Below are 14,697 nucleotides of genomic sequence, written 5' to 3'. Positions count from 1 at the left end.
GGTCAAATATTTGATCCTATAGGTCAAAGGGTTTGAATTCGATTTTGGATCAAATTCTGTGGCAGGGCTGAGGGCCTGGCAGGGATGAAGTGATTCTCTTTTGACGGCAGTAGGTCAAAAGTCAGTGTCACAGGGCAAGGGCAACTCTCACATTTTTGTTCCGATTTATCAGATTTGGTAGAATAACTAAGGGTCAGGCAAGGATGATGTAATCTGCTTTTGAGAATAACTAGTCAAACGTCAAGGTCACAGGGTAAAGTCAAATGTTGGGCGCGGGTGTTACACTCTAGGCGTGCTCCTTGTTTGGATCTGGCGTGGTTTTGCTCTTTCTGGTTCTTGATTCTTGTTTCGCCCCCACCTCCTCCTCTCCCTCCTCCCCTTCCTCCTCCTCCTCCTCCTCTTCTTCCTCCTCCTCCTCCTCCTTGCAGCCGCTCCCTAGTTTTGCTTTGACTATTTTCTCTTTGTGTTTCTTCAGTATAATATTATATGGTCTTGATTCTGGGCTTATTTTCCCTTTGTATTCCCTCGGTATATCATATTGTGAGACCTTGATTCTGGCTTTATTTTCTTGCAGTTGGTTTCTTGCTCTTACATTTCTCTGGGTCGTAACCTCGTGGGCTTAGGACGCTCTCAAGTATATATATATATATTCCTACAGTTCTTTCAGCATAAATTGGCCCAGGTATTCGTTCTTTTGCAGCTCATTTCACGCAGCTCAGCAAGAGAAGACAATGCTACTGCTCTACATCCTTGCCTTAGCATTTCGTCTTTAGCGTCGTATTCCAGTGTTGTTTATTGTTGCAGCTCAGCAGTCTAGATGGAGAGACGGCAGTTTTAGGCCCAGCTGAAGTGAAAACAGTATAACTGGTGTATGGCTGTATATGGTGCGTTAATTTTCTCTTGTATATTATTTATGGAAACCGTGAACGCACTGATTCCTTTATGTGTGTGTGTGTGTGTGTGTGTGTGTGTGTGTGTGCTGTAACCCTGATCAACCCACACAACATACACACACGCCACTAGCCGGTCAAGCCAGTGGACACCCCCTGACAGTGCAGTGAGGTGTGGCCACTGTGCTCTTGCGTCCTTTAGTTCACCGTATAAGCATCACAGTAATTCACTATAACAAACACCGTATAACACCACACATCCACACACTATAGCTGGTATGTTTTTATCTGAGGGAACTGGGCCACTGATTTTAATACTTGTGGGTGTATAAAATTCCATGGGTCTTCGCTAAGGTGTAGGAATAAGTCTCCTTGATTACTAGCCAAACAGGTTATGGATGTACGCCAGGTGGAAATTAACCGATCTATCAACCTCTTCAAGCCGATGACGTGTTCCTGAGTATATTCATCCCATACCCAGACGATTTTATACTAAGCAGTGACGGGATTAGTGAAAGGTATTGATAGCCTCGTCAGTTTGAAAAGTCTCTAGGACGCTGAATAAAATCGTCTGATGGTTACATGAAAAAACACACAATACGTCGTGAGAGTGAGGGGGTTGACCCTTTGGCGGAGGCTGGCTGTTTTGCGTCTTATAACAATGATGACGTCAGATGATTTTACCATGAAGCACCATAATTATAAACTCTACTCAAGAGGCACCATAATTATAAACACTATCAGGGTTTAAGCTCTGGTCAAGAATACTGAACTTGATATTCACTACAATATACCAATGGAAATTATCTTATTCACATGTGGAAAGGGTGGAGAATGAGAGACTGACTAGAAGAGTGTGTCAGTGAGGTGGTGGGGGAGAGGTGGAGGAGGGCGAGACCAAGGATGAGATGGAGGGATGGAGTGGAGAGACACTATGAGCGAGGAGGGTAGGTGTGAGTTGGAGGAAAGGTAGGCAAATGACAGAGGAGGGGACAACGTGGAGGAGATTTGTTTGTGGACACCCCTTACGTTACGGAATTAGTGTCTGGTAATAGACAGATAGACAGATAATGAGACAGATAGATAGATAGACAGATAGACAGACAGATATATAGATAGACAGACAGACAGAAAAGCAGACAGATAGAATTAGCTTCCCAATGATTATGCCTTTCATAATCTTCTCGCTGCCAACAACGGACGATTTTCTTCAGCGTATGAGAGACTGGCGGCTGGAGGGGTTAGATACAGCCTTCATTAAGCCCCTCACTACAAAAGGTCTGCCCTTAGCTTTACAAGTGTCCGGGTTTGGCAAGGAAAAAGCACATCATCGATACAGGGGTTGATGACAAACACCAGTGACAGTAACAACAGTGATGGCTGATGATCTCTCTCTCTCTCTCTATCGGACTATATGAGCTCTCAGCTCCCTTCCAGGAGGGTAAAAGCTGACGATCATGACCATCAAGTGATCCTGACCGACCCGGTGAATTATACACACACACACACACACACACACACACACACACACACACACACACACACACACACACACACACACACACACACACACACACACACACACACAGACTTCTTTGTTACCTGGCTGTGGACCAAAGGCATGGACGCCAAGATCATTAAGCCAAATGATCCATTTTCCTGGAACAACCTCGTTCTGTAAAGACTGGGAGAACATACATATATACATACATACATACATACATACATACAGAGGTACTACATACATACAGCGAAACAATAATCTATCTATCTATATACCTAGGCTGCTTCCCCCAAGGAAAGGGAGGTAGCCGAGACAGGACGACACACTCTCCATTTACTCATCCATTTAAACACATTCATTCACATCTTAGCCCCAAAGGGGAGAACGGACAGATCCTCACCGCACCACACCGCACAAGGGTCAACTGCGCAATGCAATCAGTGACATCCGCAGCAGGGCCCGACAGCAGAGCTGGTTTACCCCTGCCACATCATAACATACCCATCCCCTTACCCGCACCTGACCTGACTAGCTGATCAGACCAAATGTGGGAGAATATCCCCTCAGGGCTGCGTCATCACTTATTTATTCACAATTTCTCTCCATTTATTTCTGTCACGCACAGCCACTCTTCCTTGCTCGACAGACATCCCTCTCGCATCCAGCGCTCTCTTCACACTATCCATCCATCCTATTCGTGGTCTTCCTCTCAGCCTTACACCTCTCACATCAGATCTAGTTATCTTTTTCACCAATCGCTCATTATCCATTCTCTCCATATGCCCAAACCATCGCAACACCCTCTGCTCAACTCTACCAGCCATCTCCTGAACAACTCCAGTTCTCCTTCGCACTTCATCATTTCGCACCCGATCCATACGCGTCACTCCACACATACTCCTCAGACACCTCATCTCCATTACATTCAAACTTTTCCTCTCTGCTACACCCATATTCCATGTTTCAGCCCCATATAATGCAGTCGGTACCACAACACCCTCATACAGCCTTCTCTTTACATCCATTCTAAGCGACGACATTTAAACACTTTTTTCATTCCTCCCAGCACCTTTCCTACTTCATTTATTCTAAACTTCACTTCTGCATCTATTCTTCCATCCACAGCAACATGTGACCCTAGATATTTAAAACAATCTACCTCCTCAAGCAACTCACCATTCAAAACTATATTCATCCCCCTACCATCTATCAACCTCGTACACTTCATCACTTTACTCTTATTCTCATTTACTTTCAAATTCCTCCTTTCACACACCCTTCCAAACTCCTCTACCAACTGTCTCAATCTCTCCTCTGAATCAGTCACCAGTGCAGTATCATCTGCAAACAGCAGCTGCTTCAGATTCCAATCTCCACCATCAACATTTACCAGACTCAGACCACCTAAAACTCTTGCATTCACCTCCCTTACAACACCATCCATATACATATTAAACAACCAAGGCGACATCACACATCCCTGTCACAGCCCCACTCTTACCGGAAACCAATCACTCACAGTATTTCCCACTTCTACACACACACTACTATTTACATAAAAACTTTTCACTCCTAGTAACCTACCATCAGGTCCATACAAATTTAAAACATTCCACAAAGCCTCCCTATCAATTCTATCATACGCTTTCTCTAAATCCATAAATGCCCAAAACACATCCTTGCCTTTCGCTAAATACTTTTCACACACTTGTCTCACAGCAAACACCTGATCAACGCATCCCCTCCCTCTCCTAAAGCCACACTGCTCATCACTAATCACTCCCTCTGTACCCTCTCTAACTCTCATAATTAACACTCTACCATACACCTTACCTACAACACTCAACAGACTTATACCCCTAAAGCTAGTACATTCATACTTATCACCCTTGCCTTTATACAACGGGACCACACAAGCACTTGCCCAGTCAATTGGCACCATACCTTTCTCTAAACACACATTCAACAATCTTACTAACCAGTCAACAATAGTCACTCCACCACCCTTCAGGCATTCCACAGCACACCCATCCATACCTGCAGCTTTCCCTGTTTTCATCTCCTTTACTGCCTTCTCCACTTCCTCCTTCGTGATCAAAGAATCATTCAACTCTCCCAACACATTTATTCCTTGCACCCTTCCATCCGCCACAATCTCAGCCACCCTTTCCTCCTCTACATTTAATAATCTTTCAAAATACTCTGCCCATCTCTTCCTTACTGCATCCATCTCAATTAACATCCTTCCATCCTCTGCTTTTACTCGTTCTTCCTTCCCAGACTCTCCCTTTCGCACCCTTTTTACCTCCTTCCAAAACATTTTCTTATTCTGTTGAAAATTCTCTGTCAGCCGTCACCTACCCCACCTCTCATCTGCTGTCACTTTAGCATCACGCACAGCCCTTCTCGCTCTATTCCTCTTTTCCTTATACCTTTCATATGACATCTCATCCTTCCTCTGCAGCCACACTTCATATGCACGTCTCTTCTCGGCCACAGCCATACTTACTTCCTCGCACCACCATTCACTTCCTTTTCTTACACCACCACCCACACGTCTCACACCACACACCTCTTCTGCATGCCCCACCACAGCACTCTTAAACAACTGCCATTCCTCCTCCACGCTGCCATTTTCCCGATCTTTCACTGCGCTCCACTCATCTTTCAATTTCTCCTGATACTCTATCTTTTTCTCTCTTTATCCAACTGACTCACTTTCAAAACCTCCCTGCCACACCTAACCCTCCTAGCTCTCACCCATCTCTTACCTACTCTTAACTTTCCCTCCACCAGGTAGTGGTCAGACATACTTCCACCCTCCCCTCTTAGAACTCTCACATCCAACAATCTTCCTATTACATTCCTAGACACAACCACATAGTCCATCAAAGCTCTATCAAAAACCCTTCCACCCTCCTGTCTCACCCATGTATACTTATAAATATCTTTCTTCTCAAACAGCGTATTTCCAATCACCATCTCTCGCTCAACACACATCGCTATCATTCGTTCCCCATTTTCATTTCTTCCAGGCACACCATGCATACCAACTACGCCTTCAACTGCTACATTTCCCACTCTAGCATTCAGATCTCCCATCATTACCACATTCACATTCGCTCCAAAACTCTGCAGACACTCATCAACATCATTCCAGAAAGACTCCCTCTCTTGTTCATCCCTTTCACTACCAGGCCCATATGCACTCACAAACACCCACAACTCACGTTCAAATTTCGCTTTCACCCACATCAGTCTCGATGACACCTCCTTCCATTCAATCACACACTGCTGTACTTCCGGACTCACTAACAAGGCCACACCTTCTCTTGCCCTTCCTCTATCAACACCTGACAATCTTCCATTCACACTTCCAATAATAATAATAATAATAATAATGCAGCAACAAAAACACTCGTCATCATCCAATCATTTTTCCTCCATCAAGAACGTAGGGGCCAGAGGCTAGGTTACTTAGTCCGAATATTTAAGGCGATAATTACCAGTTACACATCCCTGAGCTGCAATTTGAGAGCAGTACACCCTAACCATCCCTCGGACTTAAACTACCTAAAGGCTAAATCTTGTCGGTGTGTCGTAACCCACTAGACCACCAGGGGACCTTTTGCTGGTTATCAAGTTACCATCCAACTTGTCACTCACTGCAGTCACCCGATGGCAGCACTACATTGAATGAGTGGATGGTGGATGCCCTCACAACAACAACAACAACAACAACCATCATCATCATCGTCATTGTCATCGTCACCACCACCACCACCACCATCATCATCATCGCCATTGTCATCGTCACTACCACCACCGCCACCACCATCATCATCATCGTCGTCACTGTCATCGTCATCACCATCACCATCATCATGATCTTCATCATCATCATCATCACCATCATCACAGTTGAATATCTTTAAGAGGTGAACAGACCATGAGGGAGGTGGAAGAGGGGTCAGAACCGATATACAGGTACAGGATGGGACAGAAAGACCTGACAGAGGGAGAAAGTCGGCAGAGGCACCTTAGTTACTGCTGTGCGTAGGGGGTGGAAGAACAAAGAGAACAGGTAGAACAAGAACAAGAAAAGGCAGACTGACCGTGGAGGGAACGAGGGAGAGAGAAACAAGTCATGGTGGGATGGAACAATCTGAGAGAAGAAAAGTCCAGAGAAATAGCTTGGTTGTTATGTGTATCAATGGAAGAACAAGAACAAGAACAGGAAAGGACATACTGAGGGTAGAGGGAGTGAGGAACAGATAAACACAGATTAGGTCAGGGTGGGATGGTTTGAGAGTGGAAGAAAGGCCAAAGAGATAGTTCGGTTTCTCTTGTTTGTATCGAAAGAAGAACAAAGAGGACATGAAGAGCAAGAACAACAAGAGGAAGATTGACTGTAGAGAGAGCGAGGGAGAGAGACAGGCCAGATCTGGGTGGGGTCGGTTTGATAACAGAAAGTACAAAGATATGGCTTGGCTGTCATTCTGCGTGTCTTTAATATGAGAACAAGAACAATAATAAGAAAAACAAGCACAAGAAAGGGCAGGCTGATCACAGAGAGAGCAAGGAAGTGATAGAACAGATCAAAGAGGGAGAAAATGACTTAACGTTAGGGAGAAGGTTCGCCAGAGGTACCGTCATTATAGTTGTATGTGTTAACGGAAGAACGGAAGAACAAGAAGAGCAAGAGGACACAGGCCGACCCTAAAGGGAGTGTGAGAAAGACTGTAAAGGGAGTGTGAGAAAGTTAAAACAGGTCAACAGGGAGGGAGAGGATGAAATTATGGGGAGGGAAATTCAAGCAATGGTCAGATTTTAAACTGTTGTATGTGTTTGTGGATGAACAGTAAGAACAAGAAGAGGCAGAACAAAAAGAACAAGAACAAGGAGAAAGATAGCGAGCGCAGAGGTAGTGAGTGGGAGATTAAACAGGTCAGGAGGGTGGGATGTGGCGACTTGATATTTGGGAAGAGTCTAACAAAGGAAGCGGAGTTAATTTTGGGTGGATTAACCTTTACGCTGGTGTACCTTTTCTTTTCTTATTCTTTATTCAGGCTGACAACAGACGATTCTGTTCAACTGGGAGAAATAGCAGTCAGGGGCTTCACAAACCATCTCGGGTATTCCCTTTCTCTGTTGTTTGTATACCTATGAATTCTATTTAACACCCGGGGATTCTGTTCAGGCGAGAAAAATCCAAGACGCCAATGAACCAACACACAGCTGGTCAAAACCGGAACTGCTGTGCTTATTAATTCTTTCACGGTTTATTGAATTATTTCTGTTACTGCCGAACGATTTCACTCAGCCTAAAAGAGACCCTTGGAAGAGAAGCTGATATATTTTGGAAACTTCCAGATAATTTTCGTATGCTTAGGAGATAATTTTCAAACTCGATGGGTTAGGTAACTTTAAAATTACTTTATTAAGTTTAGAAGAGACGTTTCGAAGTGAAGGTAATTTTAAGATGATTATTAAAAGCTTGGGAGAGACTTTCGAAGTGGAGATAATTTTAAGATGATTTTTAAAAGCACAGGAGAGACTTTTCGAATTGGACAACGTAGATAATAGCCCTAGTCAACTTCCTCAGTATTTGAAATTATTAGAATCACTGACTATACATTTCTAGAGATTGCAAGATTAGGTTAAAATAGACGTCACATTGCTGAAGGGGTTAACTGCTTAGAATCTGTCTCACAAAACTGGATAAAATTGTTCGGCGTTAGGGAGAATAGGGAGAATAAAATGAGGGGGTTATGGGAAGATGATGAAGATGAGAGAGAGAGAGAGAGAGAGAGAGAGAGAGAGAGACCTTTTGAGAATGATAAAAGTCACGTTGAAGAGTCACCTGGATAAATGCCTGGCTTCACCCCTCCAGGTAAACACGTACACACCTGAATAATACAATAATTCAGGTAGTCTAATAATTTTCCTCTCATTTAGACCACGAAGAAAACAGCTGCAACGCATTACTGTCTTGAAATTAGCGATACTTTTACCTTACTTTTTAAGATAGGATATAGCTTTTCCTTTCAGTCTTTCATGTAAAAATTCTGTGATATTTTTTCTACGTTGCACTGATGGTCCTTCTCACTTTTTCCTGCCGGGTTCGGATAGAGGATTTGGTAGGCGGGGTTAGGGGGTAGGGGTGCTTTCCTGTTTTACATTTCTTACCTTCAGCTCATAGAATTAGATATCACAGTCAGTCTTCTCTCTAGCAAGCAGCCTCAAAAGGGTTAATAGGTCTGTTGCTGTTTGCTTTCCTTCATACCTTCTGTAGGTGACCGTCATACGACCTTGGTGGCATGAGATGAATGAAAAGCCTCCAGTCACCTCTCCGGGATTCAGATCTGCACGTGGCTCTCACTGCTGCATGACTCTCATCCCGATCGGCGTCCTTAAACCACTAAACCACTAAGAGTCATTTTTCAACCCCTTCCACATGCTTAGTCATTTACATACTTATTTTCTTATTCTCTTTATTCAAGTTTTAGGAGTGGCCCAGTTCAGTCAGATGAAAACAAAGCTGTTGATTAGGCGTCCTGGGGAAAACCTCTATAAAAAAAAAAATGCGCCTTGACTTTTACCTCAAAGGTGGTGTGGAAAAAAAGTCGAAATTATAAAGAGCAAATAAAACATCATACTTTAAGGAAAGTATCACATTCATAAGAAAAACATAATGTTGACAGACAGACGGTAACAGAGAGAGAGAGAGGAGGGAAAGGGAATGGAGATAAGGGGGATAGGCGGACAGCTAGGGAGGGAGGTTGGAGAGGCCGGAGATAAGGGAGAAAAGGCAAGAAGGAGGGAGGGAGGGAGGGAATGTGGTGGAAAGAGAATAGGAGTGCAACAAGACAGGAGGCTTTTCTTCAACCTCAGAGATGGTGTGGAAAATAAATCGAAATTATAAACCACAAATAAAACATCATAATTTAAGGAGACAATCACAGTCATAATAAAAAATAATGTTAGAGAGAGAGAGACAGTCAGTCAGGAGGCTTTTCCTCAAATTTTAATAATTCATAAAACCGTATAGACTTTTTATAGAAAGAAATCTATAAAAAATGCAACTTCAATATGCAGAGAGAGAGAGGAGAGAGAAAGTGGTGTGCTGGGAGGGAGAGTAGTCATTTGCACCTTTTCTCTAATCTGATTAAGTTGCCCAGTAGAAAGTATGGCACACTGTGGGACGGGGACCCCCCAGGAGGGACAACGCCCAAACGCTCTTCATAAAATAGACGGACCATCGTTCTACCACGAATGACATGTAAAACACGTGCTCGCAGTGAAGGAATTTCTCTCTCTCACTCTCTCTCTCTCTTCTCATAGGTTTCAGACTTCAAGGCACCTCCTTGCCTGTTTTTTGCCACGTATGTTAGGCATATATTCATGGCTATGATTTTTATGCATCCCGTATCGATGCTGAAGACGCATGATTACACACACACACACACACACACACACACACACACACACACACACACAAATATTCGGGTGTAATGTGCAGACTAAATTCACAGTCTCCAAAGACCACCTGTTTCCCTCACCATCCATTTTACTGTAATCCATTCACTTTAACCTGACCCAATTTTCGTCCTTTTGCAGCTTATTTCACGTAGCTCAGTGCCAGAAAAAGACAGTGCCACGGCTCTACACCCTTTCCATGGCACTTCTTCGTGACTTGCACCATATTCTACTGTTTATCTTTTTTTACAACTCAGCATTCGATACAGACACTGACATTACAATTTTAGGCCAAGTGAAAGTGAGCAGAGTATGCCAGGCCTCTTATATAACGAATGGATTGAATAACACAGTATCATTTTTTTTCCTTTCTTTTGTGCAATGGCCGTGACTAAGAGGGAAAATAATATCTGTCTGACAAAGGAGATATTAAATTGTTGTAGCTTCCTTCAAACCAAAACAAAACTTCAGAATGTGACTATAATTTCCTCCACAACTATCTGTCTCTGTTTATCTATCACTCTGTGCCTGTCTGTCTGTCTGTCTCTCTCTAAAATGAAAACCCGTCACTCACTGAATCTATTATGTTCTTCTGGGAGTATGTGTAAGAAAAAAAAATCACACACACACACACATACTGTCCAATTCTCTCGACTAACTCTACAATCTCTTTCCCTTCTACAAGACAGAGCAGATGACAACACGTAAATTTCCTTAAAGCTATTTTTACTATTTACAGACACTGGGCCTATCTCTAATCCTAAAACCCCTTCAGTACCATGACGCACTATTGACTATCTTCTCGCTACTATCACACGTAAGACGCTTTTTTTTTTTACTATCTTCTCGTTACTATCACACAATTGTATTTGACGTATGAAAAGGTTCTATTAAAAAAACAGGTTAAGGCAATATCTGACCACTGGAGTTCGAAAATAAATCAAAGAAGAAAAAAACTTACGTGGAAGCGATTATGTTGCAGATTTACAAGGCAACTCTCACTCGTTTTATAAGCTCAACATTTTTCCCGATAGTGTGTGTGTGTGTGTGTGTGTGTGTGTGTGTGTGTGTGTGTGTGTGTGTGTGTGTGTGTGTGTGTGTGTGTGTGTGATTCGTTCTGACATTCTTTTCTACACACACACACACACACACACACACACACACACACACACACACACACACACACACCCTAGCGAGGCAGTTAATGTACAATACGTATTCAAGGCAGGTAGGGTGGCATGCCTTCCCCTACCTCACGTGTGAGGGTGCACGTGGAGAGGGAGGGAGTTATGAACGAAGGGAGGGAGGGATAGGAAGAGGAGGGAGGAAGGGGGATGAGGAGGGAGAGGGAGGAAGGGAGGGAGAGGGAGGAAGGGAGGGATAGGAAGAGAAGGTAAGGAGAGAGGAGAGAGGGATGGGAAGAGGTAATTAGGAGGGAGGTAGGGAGGGAGGGAGGGAGGGAGGGAGGGAGGGAGGGAGGGAGAGAGAGAGAGAGAGAGAGAGAGAGAGAGAGAGAGAGAGAGAGAGAGAGAGAGAGAGAATGAGGGAGGGGGGAAGGGAAGCCCTTCAGCCTCTTCACCATAAAGGTGCATCTCTCTCTCTCTCTCTCTCTCTCTCTCTCTCTTTATTTGTCTGTCTATCTATCTAACAATCGATCGATAGATCGATCTTACTGCTCTGAACTTTGCCTGCACTCCTCTCCCATGCCGGTGGACATGCAGCACCCGTCTAACTACACATCCTCACCCTTATTTTGGCCAACTTTCTAAAGCAAGGACCAACCGGTTCTCTCAGTCCTTTATGCACCTAACTGGTCAACTCTGGAACTGTCTCCCTCAGCCTATCTTACCTACTGTCTATAATCTCCAGTTTCTTATCTGTAATGTGTCCAGGCATCTCGAAATGAACCAAACGAGTCTAGCTTTCTTTCCTTTTCCCTTTCATTTTATTTATTTATTCATTTTTCTATTTATTTATTTATTTATTTTTACCTGTATTTGGAAAGAATAAGTATGCAGAATTTAAGCCTCTTTTCTTTCGTTTTTGCATAATAAGGTGGGCGGGATTGACGTCAGGAGCGAGAAGAGGAGGGAGGGAGAGGAAAGTGGGAGGGAGGGGGGAAGAGGGAGGGAGACAGAGGTAAGAAAGGGGGGGAGGGAAGGGGAGGGCAAAAAGTTAGTGTCTAGGAGGTATTGGGGGTGCCGTCTGGAGAGATGGAGGCAAGTGTCGCATTCGGTGCTAAGGAAACACTTCGGATATTTCTCAGCAAACATGTGAACCGCAAAAAATAGTAAAATATCGGTTCCTTAACTACTCACATCAATATTTCTTTCCTCTAGCGATGTATATATGCACGCAATTGAAGTGCTGGGATGACGGAACAATGATGTGGGGAAGCTGAGCCGGATGGAACGTAGGGCCGAAAGCTCCAGAAGACAGGTTGCAGCAGAGGGATCGTGCAAGTTGAAAGTTGCTCACGTGCACAGGTCACCCGCATCACCCACCACTCACCCTCTCTCTCTCCCACACACACACACACACACACACACACACACACACACACACACACACACACACACACACACCTTTATCATTCTTCCCCTTCCCCTATTTCTTCTTTCTTACCCCCCTCTCTGTCTCAATAATAATAATAATAATAATAATAATAATAATAATAATAATCACCCCTCCTTTACCTTTTCTTTCTTCTCTATCTGTCTGTCTGTCTGTCTGTCTGTCTGTCTGTCTGTCTCTCTCTCTCTCTCTCTCTCTCTCTCTCTCTCTCTCTCTCTCACACACACACACACACCTTTCTCTTTTCTTCACCCCTTCCTTACCTCATCTTTCTTACCCCCTCCCTCTCCCCTACCCCCTTTCTCCCCCTCCTTCACCCCACTCCTTCGCCCCACTCCACTATTATCCGCTCTCACCCTTTTTTTTTTTTTTACACCTCTCTTCACTCTTTTCTCTCACGCTATCTCGCTCCTTCTCGCTCTTTTTTCTTATCCCCATCCCCTTACACTCTCTCACCCTCTCTCACTCTGCTCATTCTGCCTCCTTTCACTTCCTCTCTCTCTCTCCCTCTCACCAAGCTTATCTGAGAAACTAGGCCTAATATTTCTCTTCTCCCTCCTCCCACACACACACACACACACACACACACACACACACACACACACACACACACACACACACAACCTCCTCCTCCTCCTCCTTCGTGTCTCAAGGCCATCTTCCCTCCATCCCTCCCTCCTTACCTCCATCTGTCCCTCCTTCCCTGTTCCCATAGCAACCGATTTCTTATAGGTTAACCCCTTCAGTGCGAGGACGTGTTATTTTCTGCTACACCCTCACGTCCTCGGCTTGAAGGGATTGACGAGGCCACGGCATGTACAGAGAGTAGTTTCAGTGTAATAAAACTTGAATTAAAGGAAAAAGCTAAACAGGCAAAAATTCTAAATGACTGAAATTTAAAGAGAATAAAAATTGATGTTTCAGAAGATGCCCTGCAACTCGAATGAAACAAAAAATATATCACGTCTATTTTAAAACGTGTATTTATTAAAGTGGTAAAGTGGGCATCGTACAGTAACTATAAACATCTCAATAAAGATATGCCTATGTACTTATTATATTGACCCACCGTTACCCTCCTCAGTTACCTTCAGCCTATCATCCCGATTTTTTTTTTTTTTTTTTTGGGGGGGGCCTATCGACCATTGGGACCGGAGCCCCTGGTCATTAAGGCAAAAATATATATATGTATGTACATTGACACACACACACACACACACACACACACACACACACACACACATATATATATATATATATATATATATATATATATATATGATCATATATATGTATATATATATATATATAGATAGATAGATAGATATATATATATACACACATCCTTGCATATGAACATACACACTTTCATGCACACGTACATATATATATAATAATTTTTATTTTATTATTTTTTTGTATTTTTATTTTTATTTTTTTTTTTTAAATTTTTAACCTTATATTACTTATAAACTAAAATGCCTAATCTAAAGACCCTAAAACTAATCACCTAACAGACAAATCGCTAACCTGTACTAAATCCTAAGAGACAAATAACTAGACCTACACTAATGGTAAAATAAGCCTCGACCAGGAGAACACCATCGACTGCAGATAAGAAATGCCTTTCTACATTACATACCTGCACTCGTCACCTGGTGCCTGTCAGTCAAGGCACACCCTAATATAGGGGACATCAATATATGAAAGGGAACCAGACGAGTCAGGAACATTTCCATCATCCCGAAGTTATCAACAGTTAATATTTGGTCAGGGACTGGAAACTCGGTAGTCCCTGAATCGAATATCCAACTACTGAATTTTATATCAACATCTAACTACCATGAGCATGAAGGACAACGACTAAACAAGCACCTCTGAGACTGACCCACCTATGATTCTCACTCTCACATACCCCCACAAACAAATAATCCACATTATCATCAATCACTAGTTTGTAAATGGACACAGACTGCCTACCTGGGGCTCGATAAGGCGAACATCCAGCTACTACGGGCGCAAATAAGGACAACGACCGAGCAAACACCTCTCATACCATTACATAATCACAAACTACTAAACAACGCCTTTCATTCGTACGTAAGTAGATAATAACTGCGCATTTGTTGATAAGACGAACATCCAACTAGAAAAAGTACCCTCACCCTGCCAGAGTGAGTGCAGTGGAGTGGAGTGGAGTGTCCATGGGGTTAACGACCGTGGACAGCGCTGCCATCATGCCCACACCCA

The sequence above is a fragment of the Coenobita brevimanus genome, chromosome 26 (genome assembly GCF_032717465.1).
Source record: "Coenobita brevimanus isolate Jiangsu-jjx chromosome 26, ASM3271746v2, whole genome shotgun sequence".
Classification (NCBI taxonomy): domain Eukaryota; kingdom Metazoa; phylum Arthropoda; class Malacostraca; order Decapoda; family Coenobitidae; genus Coenobita; species Coenobita brevimanus.
This window is presented reverse-complemented; position numbering follows the sequence as displayed.